Genomic DNA, 12,277 nt, shown 5'->3' on the forward strand with positions numbered 1-12,277 from the left:
GAGAGAAAAAAAGAGGATAATATTGCCTTGCTCCACAGCTGCCCTTCTGAGGAGCCATGGTCATGCAGACTGCTAACAACAGCCTCAGACCTGGTTGTTACCAGCACATAGCAAACCCCTCAACTCTCATCTTATCTCCTCTTCATCCCAACACCTGCTCTGCAAGAGAAGCTCCAGGGCCAGTATGCATGCAGGGAAGTCGGAGTCTGTGGGTGACCCACCACAGAGCAGTCCAGGCAAAGAAATATATCTAGCATGTCTGAGCGATGGTGGAGAAGGGCATGATGGAGATGCCACATCCCCCAGGTCTGAGACCCAAAACTGAGTGCACCAGCCACAGAGCCATCTGAGAGATCATGTGGCCCAGCCAGATGTGCACGGCTGTGACAGCGTAGCTTTGCAATGGCACCTCGGCTATGGACATGCCCCACATTGCAATCCTGTGTCCTAATCCTCTGGCATGGCAGCGGCACGGCTGTGATCGCAGCTGTGCACCTGCAATGCCTGGCAAGGAAATAGCTGATCTGCTCAGTACTTCCTTGTACACCACGTCGCATGTGATATTGTAATCGCCAGGTGTATTCAGATGATGCTCGCTAGTGACTATATAGCCAGGCTGTGAACCACTGAAATCCCACTAAGTCAGGCCTCCAAATTTCTGAAGATTAATTGGACGAGTCTGACTAAAAATTTAATTAATTTTTCCATTGATTTTAGGCCCTAAGAAGTATACAACCAGCACACCAAAATAATTCAGAAAGAAAGCGAGAACAGGCTACGTTATTACACCTGTGTTTAAAACAGTATTGCACTCATGTCTTAAAAACTATGTGCAGTTCTCCCTTCCCCTTACAGAAGCTCTTGCAAAGTCAGAAAAAGGCATGGAGGAGAGGCAAAAGTATGCTCAAAAGTGTGGAACATCTTCCATGTGGGGAAAGGCTAAATGAACTAGGATCCATTGTCCTGTGGAAGAGGTGACTGACAGGGGCCTATAAATGTTATCAGTGTCATAGAATATGAGTATTCACCATTTCTGACACAAGAACTACGGGGGATTAAATCAAGACAGCAGGTGGTGGGTTCAAAAAGAGCAAAAGGTGATACTCCACAAAATGCACAGCTATGAAGCGAGACTCCCCACCCCAAAACATGCTGGATGCTAAGAGTTTACATGACTTCATAATGGAAATTAAGAGGAAAAATAATGGAAGGAATATCCACCAGGAGCTAACACTGCAGTTCGGGAAATCCCTGAGCTGCAAGTTGTTGGAGGTTGAGGGACTCTTCCAAGGATGTATCACTACCTACTTTTCCTGGTTTTATCCTCTCTCCTCAGCATCTGCCCTTGGCCAGTGCAGAAGACAGGGTCTGGGACTGGCATGGCCTTGGCTCTCACCCAGTTCTCAGCCCATTTTACACAGAGCTGAATTTAAGCCTTCACCAGGGGCCATAAGGGTGACCAGGGCTGCAATCGCCCAGAGAAATCTGTTGACAAAAACATTCCCAGATGCACGCATAAAAAAAAAACCAAACCCAGAACCTGAATGGGTATGTCAGGAAACAAAGCAATACTATGAAGAGGTGGCATGCTTTAGCAGTTAAAGCTGGCCTTGCTTGAGCTGCTTACTCTTGGCAGTCTTGTGTCCTAAGCAAACAGTACCCATTTGCCCCATGGGATGCTTGGGGGACTCATTAACTAGTGTTTCTAAGGCGTCCTGAACAGAGATGGTCTCCCAAGCCCAGGCTCAATGGCAGTATCGGCTCCTGCTTACTACAAGTGACACCCCATGATTACAGCAGATGGATTTCCTTCCCCCACAGAATTTGTCACTGAGGTTAGAAAAACTTTGTCAACTGTGAAGGGAATGGCTGAACCAGAAAATAACTGTAATTCATTCTGGTACGTCAGTGGAGAAGCCAGAAAACTCCTTGCTGTGGGATGAAGGCTGTAACCAAAGCCCCCCGAGCTATGGAGCCAGCCCCAAGCCTCACAACTCCTCTAGCTGAAGGATGGTTGCAGGAAAGCCCAGAAGTAACTGGCAGCACAAAAAAGCCTTCTGGGGAGAAGAGACTGTTTCACAGAGCCCATGAGGCAGATGCCAGAAGAAAGCATTGCTGGACACCCAAAGCAAAGGCTTTGGTTAACGGATCCCCTTTCTGTCCTACACCTTGTGATAGCACTGCCACACCAGCTCCTGGCTCCTCAGTAAGGCAGGGAGCAAAAAGATTATACAGAACGCGTAGGAGGAAAGTAAAATAAAGACAATTTATAAATCAAAACAGAAGAAATAGCACCAAAACCCCTGGGAAGAATTCAGAGCTGGGCTAAGTCAGGATAATTAGCTATGCCTGGAGATATAACAAATTAGGCTCAGCAGAAGCCATTTTGACTTGCTTTTTTTCTGAGACAAAAAACACTAGGTAAGCTGCTATCTTAAAAAAGTATGTATATATCCTGCTCTCCCTGTGCTCTTTCCCCTGTTCTTGCTGCCACAGTTCTGGAGTGATACTGCAGCTAGATGATCACATCTCATATTTTGTATACTTGGGGTAGGATGATAGAGGAGCAGCAGACCATACTGGCAGTTTCTTCTTACCTGAGAAGTGAGGTCCTTCATCTCCAGCTCAGAAAGAATAAACTAGATTTACAGAGGTTTCTCCACAGTCAAGAAATAGAAAAACAGTCAAGAGGACCCACTGAAGGTTCGTCTCACCTACTGTCCTGTCTCCTACAGTGACGGGTGATTAGGGCAGAAGGGCTCATGCATGTTCCACAGCCCAGCCGTGCCATGTCCTTCCCCAGACACGCAGCTCTGACCAGGAAAAGTACAGGCATCCATGGCTCCAGGCTAAGTGTTTGACTCCTATGTTTAGACAACAGCTCACATGCTGGACAAGTGGTCCTACTGGGACAAAATGCACCAGCCCTTCCACTTATCCATATGGGCCTCCTCCAGCACAAGTGCAGGGCTCTGCCCTGTGCTGACATCCTAGAGAGAGCAGAGTCGGTTCAGCAGCTCTCTGTCATATCACATTATTCGTTCTGAAAAGCACACAGTGCTTTGGGCACAGCAAAACGCCCAAAGGACTCAAAATAATAATCAATAAGAGCAGAGCTACAAGCTGGAGGTGGGCTCTGCTTTGCAAGGACTTGAAAACAAGGTCAAAGAGTTTAAACATGACACTATAGCAGGTTTCTCATTTGGCTTCTTCTAAATACATCATATTCTGAAGCTAAGACTTTCAAAACAATCACTAAAAGCCAGGGTCATAAATCCCTGGCAAAGTAGTGACCCGAGTTTCACCAGGTCATTCAGAAGGCCTGTTCTTCTGCTGCTCAAGTCAATAAAAAACAGTTGTGTGGTCCCCAGCAGGTGCAGAACTGGCTGAAAGGCATTCTGGAAAACAGTCCTTCCCCTCCTTTTTTTGAGGAATTTCACTTCAAATAAGAAAATAGCCCTGAAACAGTATTACCTCCACTTGAAACACTGCTGCCTGAAACTGCTAACAATGGTGACCTTTTTGCTTTCCCCTGCTTCAGTGTGAAATATTAACAGTCTACTCAAATTCGACAGAAACAAAAAATTTCAAGGGCATAAAATTGCCTAAAATGAAACAGCGAAATTACCTGTGGAAATGTGTGTAAGAAACACTTTCACACCTCCCCACCTCTTATTTGTCAGTGCTTTAGCAGCCACACAAATCACTTCTGATCCATGCAGGTAGAGCCGCAATTAGTTTAATTACATGGCGCAGGCTGTTGTTCAGTCAATTAGACTTTTCCTTCCATTCACACGATTTTAAATGACAGCCAAGTAGCCTCAAGGCTCTTGCATCTTGTTTAGAGTCGTGACCAGCTGATCAGGGCACAGCAGCCTCTCGGACGATTTTCTGCTCGCTGCAGCAGCAGCATATGCTTCAGCTTCCCACATCAGTGAAAGCTGGAGGGCCTGGGGAAGAGCCCCCCGAGGGAGCCCGAGGATGCTGGTGAGGCACTGGCCCCACGTGGAACCCACTCTGTGCTGGAGCACTGCTGTTCTGCCCAGCTGGGTCGGGCGGAGAGAGGGGCTTGTGTTTCACAGCCCTCTCCATGTGCTGCCCAAGAAGCAGCCACAACAGCCGCCCAACCTTTCATCTCCCTTCCCCTGAAGAGAGGTGATTGCTTGATTACAGGAGAAATCAGCACCCATAGAGAACTCGAGAAGAAAACAAATCAGCTCTCCTGGGTGATGGAGCTGCCAGGTGACCTCCACCTCCACCCTCCTTTTCCACCCTCCTGAATGAGATCTGGGTTGATGATGTCTGGGTCTGACCTGCGGCTGTTGCCCAACCTCCCACCTCCACCAGCAGCCCCGGGTGACCCACGTCACTCCCAATAACATGGCAGGTGAGGTTGGCACCACACCACAACCCTATCCAGATGAGCAGAGGGGGCAAGGTGGGCATGGACCACGTTTTGTAAACCATTAAACAAACAGGACATCCATATGAGGCCAGAACGCATCTCACAGCGCCCGGCCATGATCCTGGGAGGGGTGTGGCAGTCCCTCATGGCCCTGAAAAAACCAGGTGAAGAACTGCTGAGCTGCTGGCACTGGCTGCAGCCTGCTGCATGGTCGCTTTGCCAAGCAGCACCTTGATTTTTGCATTATGAAAGCAGGAGGAATCAGATCATCACTGCAATGCCCTCCCTGGCTCCAGATGCCCACTTGAATCTCCTCTGGCTCCTCATCCCACGGGGGGAAGTGGAGTCAGATCCTGCTCCCGGCTGCAGACCATGCTTCATCCACCACTGCTGCTCTCGCCTCGGTGGCTGGGGCCGCCTCGCATTGCCTTTAAGGAAAGCAGAGGGTTTGTGCCTTTTTTGAACAACGCAAACGATGCAGCCTCTGAGCCATTTTAGCGCTCTCATTTAAAGCTCATCCTGGCACCTGAGAAGTTTCCCTGGGGAGCAGAGAGCCGGCAGGGCCCTTCCTCGGCTCCCCCAGACCATCGGGACCCAGCCCAAGAGACCGCAGCAGCGTGAGCATCGAAGCCGAGCCACACTCTGCTCCCCTCATGGCAGCCTCCGAGCAGACTGCAGGCAGCTCCCTGAGCCCCTGCCTGCTTTGAGATTGGGAAAGACAAGTGGCTTAAAGGCATCCCTGATCCATCCTCCTCAGCAAAACTACCGCATTAAAAAGATTAAAGGCCTATTTCTGCCCATTTTAAACGTGCTGATCATATTAAGAAGTGTTTTCCTTTTCTTATATAGTGCAAACTGGCACGCTGGGATGCCAGTTTCATGATACTGGTAGTTTATACAGTTTTGCTATGTTATTCTTTTGTCCTGCCTGAAGCAATGAGGACATTTTTAGCCCAGCTTTCTTGTACAAAAACCCATCTGTCTGTTCCCAACACCAGTTACTTTTTGAGCTCACTGGTGAGTTTCGCCCATACTTAAAAAAGGAGCACAGCCCTCAGAGACATCCAGTTCCTCAAGAAGTAGGGAATGGAGAGAGGGAAGAGACTCCGGTTAGTTCTTCTCCCAAGGAAGGGCCGTGGGGTGACCCCGCGTGCCCCACTGTGCATCACGCGCCAGCTAGCCAGTGTGCGTGGGGCCAGGGAGGAGGGAGGCAGCTCCTAGGAGGGCAGCCTGGAGACGTGGGAAACAGGCATTGAGGGTGGGGTGGAGTGGGGGACTAGAAAGACCCTAGACACTGCCATAAGGGATCTGTCATGACAGGTGAAGGGACAAAGGACATTATGAAGAGAAAAGCAGGTATCATTGGTTCTGCTGAGCAAAAGAAAACCCAACTCACTATTCCTCCTCTAGGACAGAAGCTGCTGTTTTGCACGCATTTCTCCACTTTTTCTTCGTATGCACAACCCAGGAATAACATTCATTGGCCTCCTCTGCCTGTCTTGTTCCTTGCTAAGGGACAATCCCACTCCAGGGATGCTAATGGAAAAAACCTTCCAGTGACTTCAGCGAGAACATCGCTGAGGCAGAAGTGCCTAAAAATGAACACAGAGGGCAATTTCAGCTGGAATTTCTCGCTTGCCTTATACCTCCTGTTCCCTTTCATTACAGCCCAGCAAGGTGTCCAGGCACTGCCACCATGGTGTGGGCAGGCATCCCTGCTGGCCTCTTCACTCTCTACCCCAGAGAGGCTGCAGTATCGCAGCTCAGCCGATGCAGTGTGAGTTTCTGCTCCCGCTGGCCACTACCTTACCAAAACTGTGCCTCTGAGCTAAGATTTTAGCTCAAACCCTGAGCTGCAGCAACGTCCTCAGTGAGACCGTGACATTCACAGGGATAAATTTCCCCATCTCACCGGGATTCACAAGTACTGTGCAAAAGGCACGGCTGTGCTGTGCGGGGTGGGTGGGGGGGAATAATAACTTCATACACATAGAGCTGGATTTGATGCACCTCCAGAGACACTGCAAATAATGTCAGTGGTTATTTGCTGTATTGGGCTTGATAAGTTTTGGGGTTTCTTTTATTTTTTTTCTTTTTTTTTTTAATGATGTCATTGAACAGAGCAAATTGGGCGAAATTGGTCTTGCAATGGAAAGTGATGACCTTCACCTGAGAAAGTCACCTTGGACTTTGTTGCCACAATTCAATGATGAAAAAGTGAATAAAGAAAAAGAAAATTGACAAGGGAAGAGCAGAAACAAGCATGAGAATGATCCAGAGCCTGCCCTGAAGTGTCCAGCATGGCAGGGAAGCGATCTCTCCTCACCTTGCGTGGCAGAGGAGAAACGGACTGGCCGCTGCATGTCCCCTGTGGCTGGGAAGCTCACAGCTGGGGACATCACCAGTCCACAGGGCATGGCTGAGTCCAGCCCGCTCCATGCTGGCTAGTACCCGCTGCTGTCGGAATAAGACGAGCAGGTGAAAACCCTGCACTGCCTCAAAAATCTCTGCTATTGCATTCAGCTGAAAGCACAAAGAGGACGATAGGTCAGAGAAGGAGGAGACAAAATGCAGACCTTCCCCCTGCTCCTTCTGGGCAGGGTCACAGCAGCTACCGTGCGCTGCATCAAGTCAGCAAGAGCTCATTCAAAACCTGGCACCTGTGAAACTGCCCGGCACGACTCTGGCACGCATATTCAGCTCTGAGAAAGACCAGAGCCTCACCACGCAGAGGACAACATAGTTTTTCTGCTGCAGCACAGCCAAGCCAGAGAGAAATCTGTGTCCCACTTTCAGATGCCAAACTCTTTGTTCTCCTTCTCCATGAAAACAGAGAGATAATCATGCCCCAGAGCCCCGAGGCTGCTGCGAGGCTTCACTTGTTCATACGCTTCTTTGGGGTGGAAAATAGAGAATGGCAGATCCAGCTCCCTCTGCAGGAACCATGCATGAGCATTGTTGGCTGGCAGTCCCTTGGCTGAGGTTTTCCTTGAAACAGCCCAGAAAACGTGCTCATTACCCAGTGAGGGCATCATCCCCCACCACCTAGGATCAGCCTGCAACTAGCTGGGCATTATTGTCCCTCCTACTTTGACACTCAGGGCTTCCTTCTCCTCTCCCCACTTCTTGTGCTAAGCGCTATACAGAGGTGCAGAATGAGCAGCTCTTCTCCCAGCACTTATGATACCAGGAGATAAGGCAGGTGAAGGAAAGGTGGTTGTCCCGGTGCTTCAGCTAGAGACCCAAGCCACAACTCACAGAGCCAACCCGTACCAAGCTGTGGACCCTGACCCGCGGGGCCAGGCACAGCCTTTACTGCATGAGCATCTCCTCAGGGGCCAGACACAGCTCTCACTTGCTCTATACCTGGCGAACAGGAGCATGGGGAGGTCCAGCCCCAGTATAAGAATATTAATGGGCATAAGGAACAAACAACTAACTTTCTTGAGAAAATAAACACATTTGCAGCTGCATGTCTGTGGCCTGATTTTTGTTCTCCTCAGCACAAAATCCCAAACTGTGGCAGCGCTTTTCTGGAGGGAGGAGAACCGAAAATCAATGTGCCGTAGGTCTCCACCAGACACTGGCAGAACCGCAGCAAGGTGACCAGCAAACTGGGAAGCCTTTGGTAGCTAGGCTGTGGCTGTCTCTTCCTCCAAGCAGTACTCATGGGAGCTGGAGAGCAGGGAGAAGGTAGAAGGGGAGGGAGGGGGTGGATGAGTTTGGCCAGTTCTCCAGTGACATGGAGACAGAGGAGGGATGGGAAGGGCTTCACCTAGGGAGTGAGGCACCTCCTTCAGGTTCAGAGTCTCTTGGAGATGGATAGGAAGGAAGGCCACAGACACGCACCCCTAAAACACCCCGGCACCTTTACAGGCAGGGAAGCTCAGCTCCACTGTCAGAGACTGCCAGAGTTTGCAGGACCTCTGCGAAGGAGTGCCGAGAGCCTGAAATGCTGTGTTTCGGGCTGATCCTTGGGACTGCAGCACACAAGGCTGGGAAGGGCAGTCCCAGCTCCAGGCAGAGGCAGCTGTACTGATTCCTCTCCCGTGGATGTCACCTAGCCTGTTCCCAGAGTCCTCCTCACTGGAGACCCCTGGCCAGGGAAACCTGCCCAGGGTTTCACCTAAATGCTGTTACAGCATCTTTACCGAGCCATCATTTAAGCTCACTACATCTCCCTCCAGCCCAAAGGCACTGTGAGAAGCTTTCCACTTTTCAGGCCTGCAATACCATTTCTGGGTGCTGCTCCAGGACCACTGTCCTCTCCCTTGCCCTGCCTGGCAACGCCAGTTTCCCCAGTGGGAGCGGGGGCTCATGCCCTGCTTCTCCACTGCAGCAGAAACACTCCCCAGCCCGGGCTTTTGCTTGGGGTGAGGGGGTTTTGAAGTGGAGGCTGGTTGCTGCATCTGCCCATTAACACCAAGGGGAATCCAGTTGGCTCTACGTGCCAGTGACAGCTGGGAAGGACACTGCTTTCCCAGCAACTGGCATCTTTCTTGACCAAGTGGATATTGCAGTGGCAGTGGCAATGGCAACCGGCAGAAGGAATTTAGGCATAGCAGTAGTGCAGCTGATGGTAAAGCATAGTTGTCTGCTCCTGCGTTGGGCAGCAAGACCACTTCACACTACCCCAACTGAGCACCAGGCAGGCAGGTCTGCCCCCATTTGCTCACCTCTCCAGCACCTTCTGGGAGGCAGAAACCATCCTTCATCCTGCCTTGTCCTCAGGGTGCTGAGCCCCTCAGACCCACATCCAACCCAGCATGGATGGAGGAGAGCTCAGCACCTGCAGCAGCCCTTCCCCAGGGACGCTCATGCAGGCAGGTGCCTCTTCCCCACCACCGTTGCAATGCTCCCTTCTCTGACCCCAGCACTCATGTCCCCAAGACCAGACACTGCTCTCCCAGTGGACGCACCTACCTCACGGTGCCAGCCAGTTGTGGGTCCTTGGGGTGCGCAGAGCTGCTCACGGAGACACCAGTCCAGGGAGGCACATACTGACCTGCTCCCACACGCAGAAGGGAGCTATGAGCCCGTCCTGCCGTGGGGCCCCTCTCCCCCTGCCTCACCCCACACAGCTTCTCATTACCCGTATCGATGAGCCCTTAATGAGCTTAGAGCTCACGTCCAGTCAAATCAACACCCTGCATGTTGCGGGTGTGGGGCGGGGGGGTACCCAGAGCCACTGGAAAAACACACATCGCTGGGAGAGAAAAGGCTCCAAGGGCATGGGCAGGAGGGAGGTCAGAAGCATGGGCAAAGGGCCTGGTGCCGAAAAATGGGGGAGGCAGCAAGCGAGTGGGTTGCATGGTGTTGGTTGCACCCAAGTTGCTGCAGCAGTCCATAAGAGACCACGCTAAAGGCACTGTGCACAACCCTTGCCCTCTGCGTTTGCCGTTGGACAGTGGTCTCCATCTTCTCTGTGAGCCGGGCTGGCTGCAGCCATGTAGAGGATGCAGAGGTCCGGCATGCCATGCACAGCAGGGAGGTTGAGTCTCTGTCCGTGAGCCTCTCCTGCTTTCACACAGCCCTGCCCCACACAGCTCTTACACAGGGCCAGGCTTGCAACAGCACAGCCCTGCAAAGGGGGAACAGGGCAGGCAGGGCTCAGGAGGAATCATCCCAAAGGATACCACGGTGTCACCAGTCAGGTGCACTACTGGCTGTGGGTCAGGCTTTTGGGGTGGAGGGGGAAAGCAGAGGAAGAGGGATACTTCTCGTCTGAAGTGTCAGGTACTGGCCACCAGCCAAGGAAAGGAGCCACATGCAAACGAACAGTTGCTTAGCATGTAAATCCTGTCATTTGTTCAAAAAGGGTTTGCATGGAGCCTTTATTTCCCTTTTCTTTTTCTTTCTGGGGCCCAAGACAATTTGTATCCACTGTGAGCATGGAGAAGTCTCTCTCAAAGGCAGCGTGAGGGAGCTGCCGGCTCTGCAAGCATCGCCTCGTTAGCAGCAGCATTTTCAGAGGCACAGGGGAAGGAGCCCAAGTGAATTAAAGTATAATTCTGCCCAGAGATTGCCGGCAAAAATGACACCTTCTCACTTACCAGCTCCTCTCTTTGTGTGAAAGCAGAGCTAGGTATGCTTAAATTAGTGACAAAAGTACACTTAGCAGCTTTCAGCACTGCGGAGACAGAGCAGCCAGTGACCTGGATTCCCCCCATACCCCTCAACCCACACACAAGGGATTGCTTCACCCCAGCCATGACCCCGCACCAGCCCCCCAGGTGCTCAGGTGGGCTGAGGGTACCCCAGGAATCCCACACATTTTACTCCTTGTTAGCAAAACTCACCTTCTTTAAAGGTCCCCTGTGTCTCCTTAGAGCAGGCAATCACACCCATAACCCATCACAGCTAAACCTAATGCAGCTCATCTGCCAAAGCTCTTAACCCATACAGATGGGAGGGAAAACATGCTGCCTTACATCTTTGCTGAGGTTGCTGCTCACGGTCCCATCTACATCTGTGCTAATATCCTGCCAATGGGCTATGTTTAAAGATCACGTTTCAGGCTAAGCAGGCACTAGAGGAGCATGGAGGAGGCAGTAAGACCCCCACCAGGTTATTTCGGCTATTAAAGGAGAAAGACAGTGGTGCCAGGAGGGCTGCCAAGGCTGGTGAGAGGAAAAATGGAGAAAGAAAATTGTTTTTGCTGGGTAAACCCAGGAGGATTTGAGAGCTGAGTGGGAGGATCACACGCAGGCTGGAGGCATCCTGAGAAAAAGGCATCCTCTCTGAGCTGAAGCAAATGCTGTGAGTGGGAATCCCTTCTGAGAGCGAGCCATGGGTCTGACAGGGCACCCCGATCCCTCTCCTCTGCCAGGGAGCCTGTGTTCCCCACCCTGCTCTGTGAGCTTGAGTACCTCTTATTTAGCAGCTAATAGAGTTGAAAGAAAGGTAAACTACATCTGTCTCAGAAATCTTTCCTTTAGACTCTTGTCTGGGATAAAAAACAGCCAGTGAAAATGTTGTGCTGCCCTTACTCCCTGGAAAACCCATTCTGCATTTATGCAAGTGAGTGCAGCCTGCACTGGTCAGATCTGCACAGACAGGGAGCGTGTAGTGCAGAACAGGGAAGTCGTTATTGCCCGTCATGCCATGGAGCTCTGCTGCAATTGCTGCCTGCTGAGTCCCGTGGGAGCAAGATCAAGTCCCTGCCCAGTGAGCCAACGCTTGCAGCATTTTGGAGAGCTTCTTCACAGATCTTGGTGAAAGCGGGACTGGCAGAGACGTGCTTCCCCCATCTCCTGGGGAATGCACGGGCACAGCCCTGGATGTGCTGGACCATGCAGGAGGTTCGGCTCTCCCTCGTCTGCCAGGTTTGCTTTGCAGTTGCCACAGGGCCCAAGCCAGGAAAGGGCTTTTTGAATGTAATGCCATGTTACCAAGTCAGATTTGCTTCAGCCAAACAAACCGAATTAGAGCAGGTACCTGCAGATAGTAGTTTCAGTGGGGAGCCAGCAGCAAAGCCCTGGCCTCCTTTTGTCAAAAGGAATGAAACTTCAGCTACCGAGATATCATAACTCACTCTTTCCTGAGCACACCGTGCCTGGTATTAGCCTGTCCATCACTGTTCTCTCATGGTCTTCAATCTCTCCTCAAGCCCCATTGCTGATGTGACACCTCCTAAAATAAAAAGACAGAGAGAGGTGGTAGCAGTTTGCTTGCAGGGCAGGTGCAGATCTCAGGCCTGAGGGAACCAGCCTGTTATATGTGTTTTCACAGCTCCCCACACAGTCCTGGCTGAAGAACACCTGAGAAACACAGCGGGTGGACTGGAAACACCAGTTGCCATAGGCAAACACATTCACGCCTTTCACTGGAAGCATGGCAAACCATCTCCCCACCTCATGCACTGCTGGTCTG

Source organism: Gavia stellata, chromosome 4, assembly GCF_030936135.1.
Source record: "Gavia stellata isolate bGavSte3 chromosome 4, bGavSte3.hap2, whole genome shotgun sequence".
NCBI lineage: Eukaryota > Metazoa > Chordata > Aves > Gaviiformes > Gaviidae > Gavia > Gavia stellata.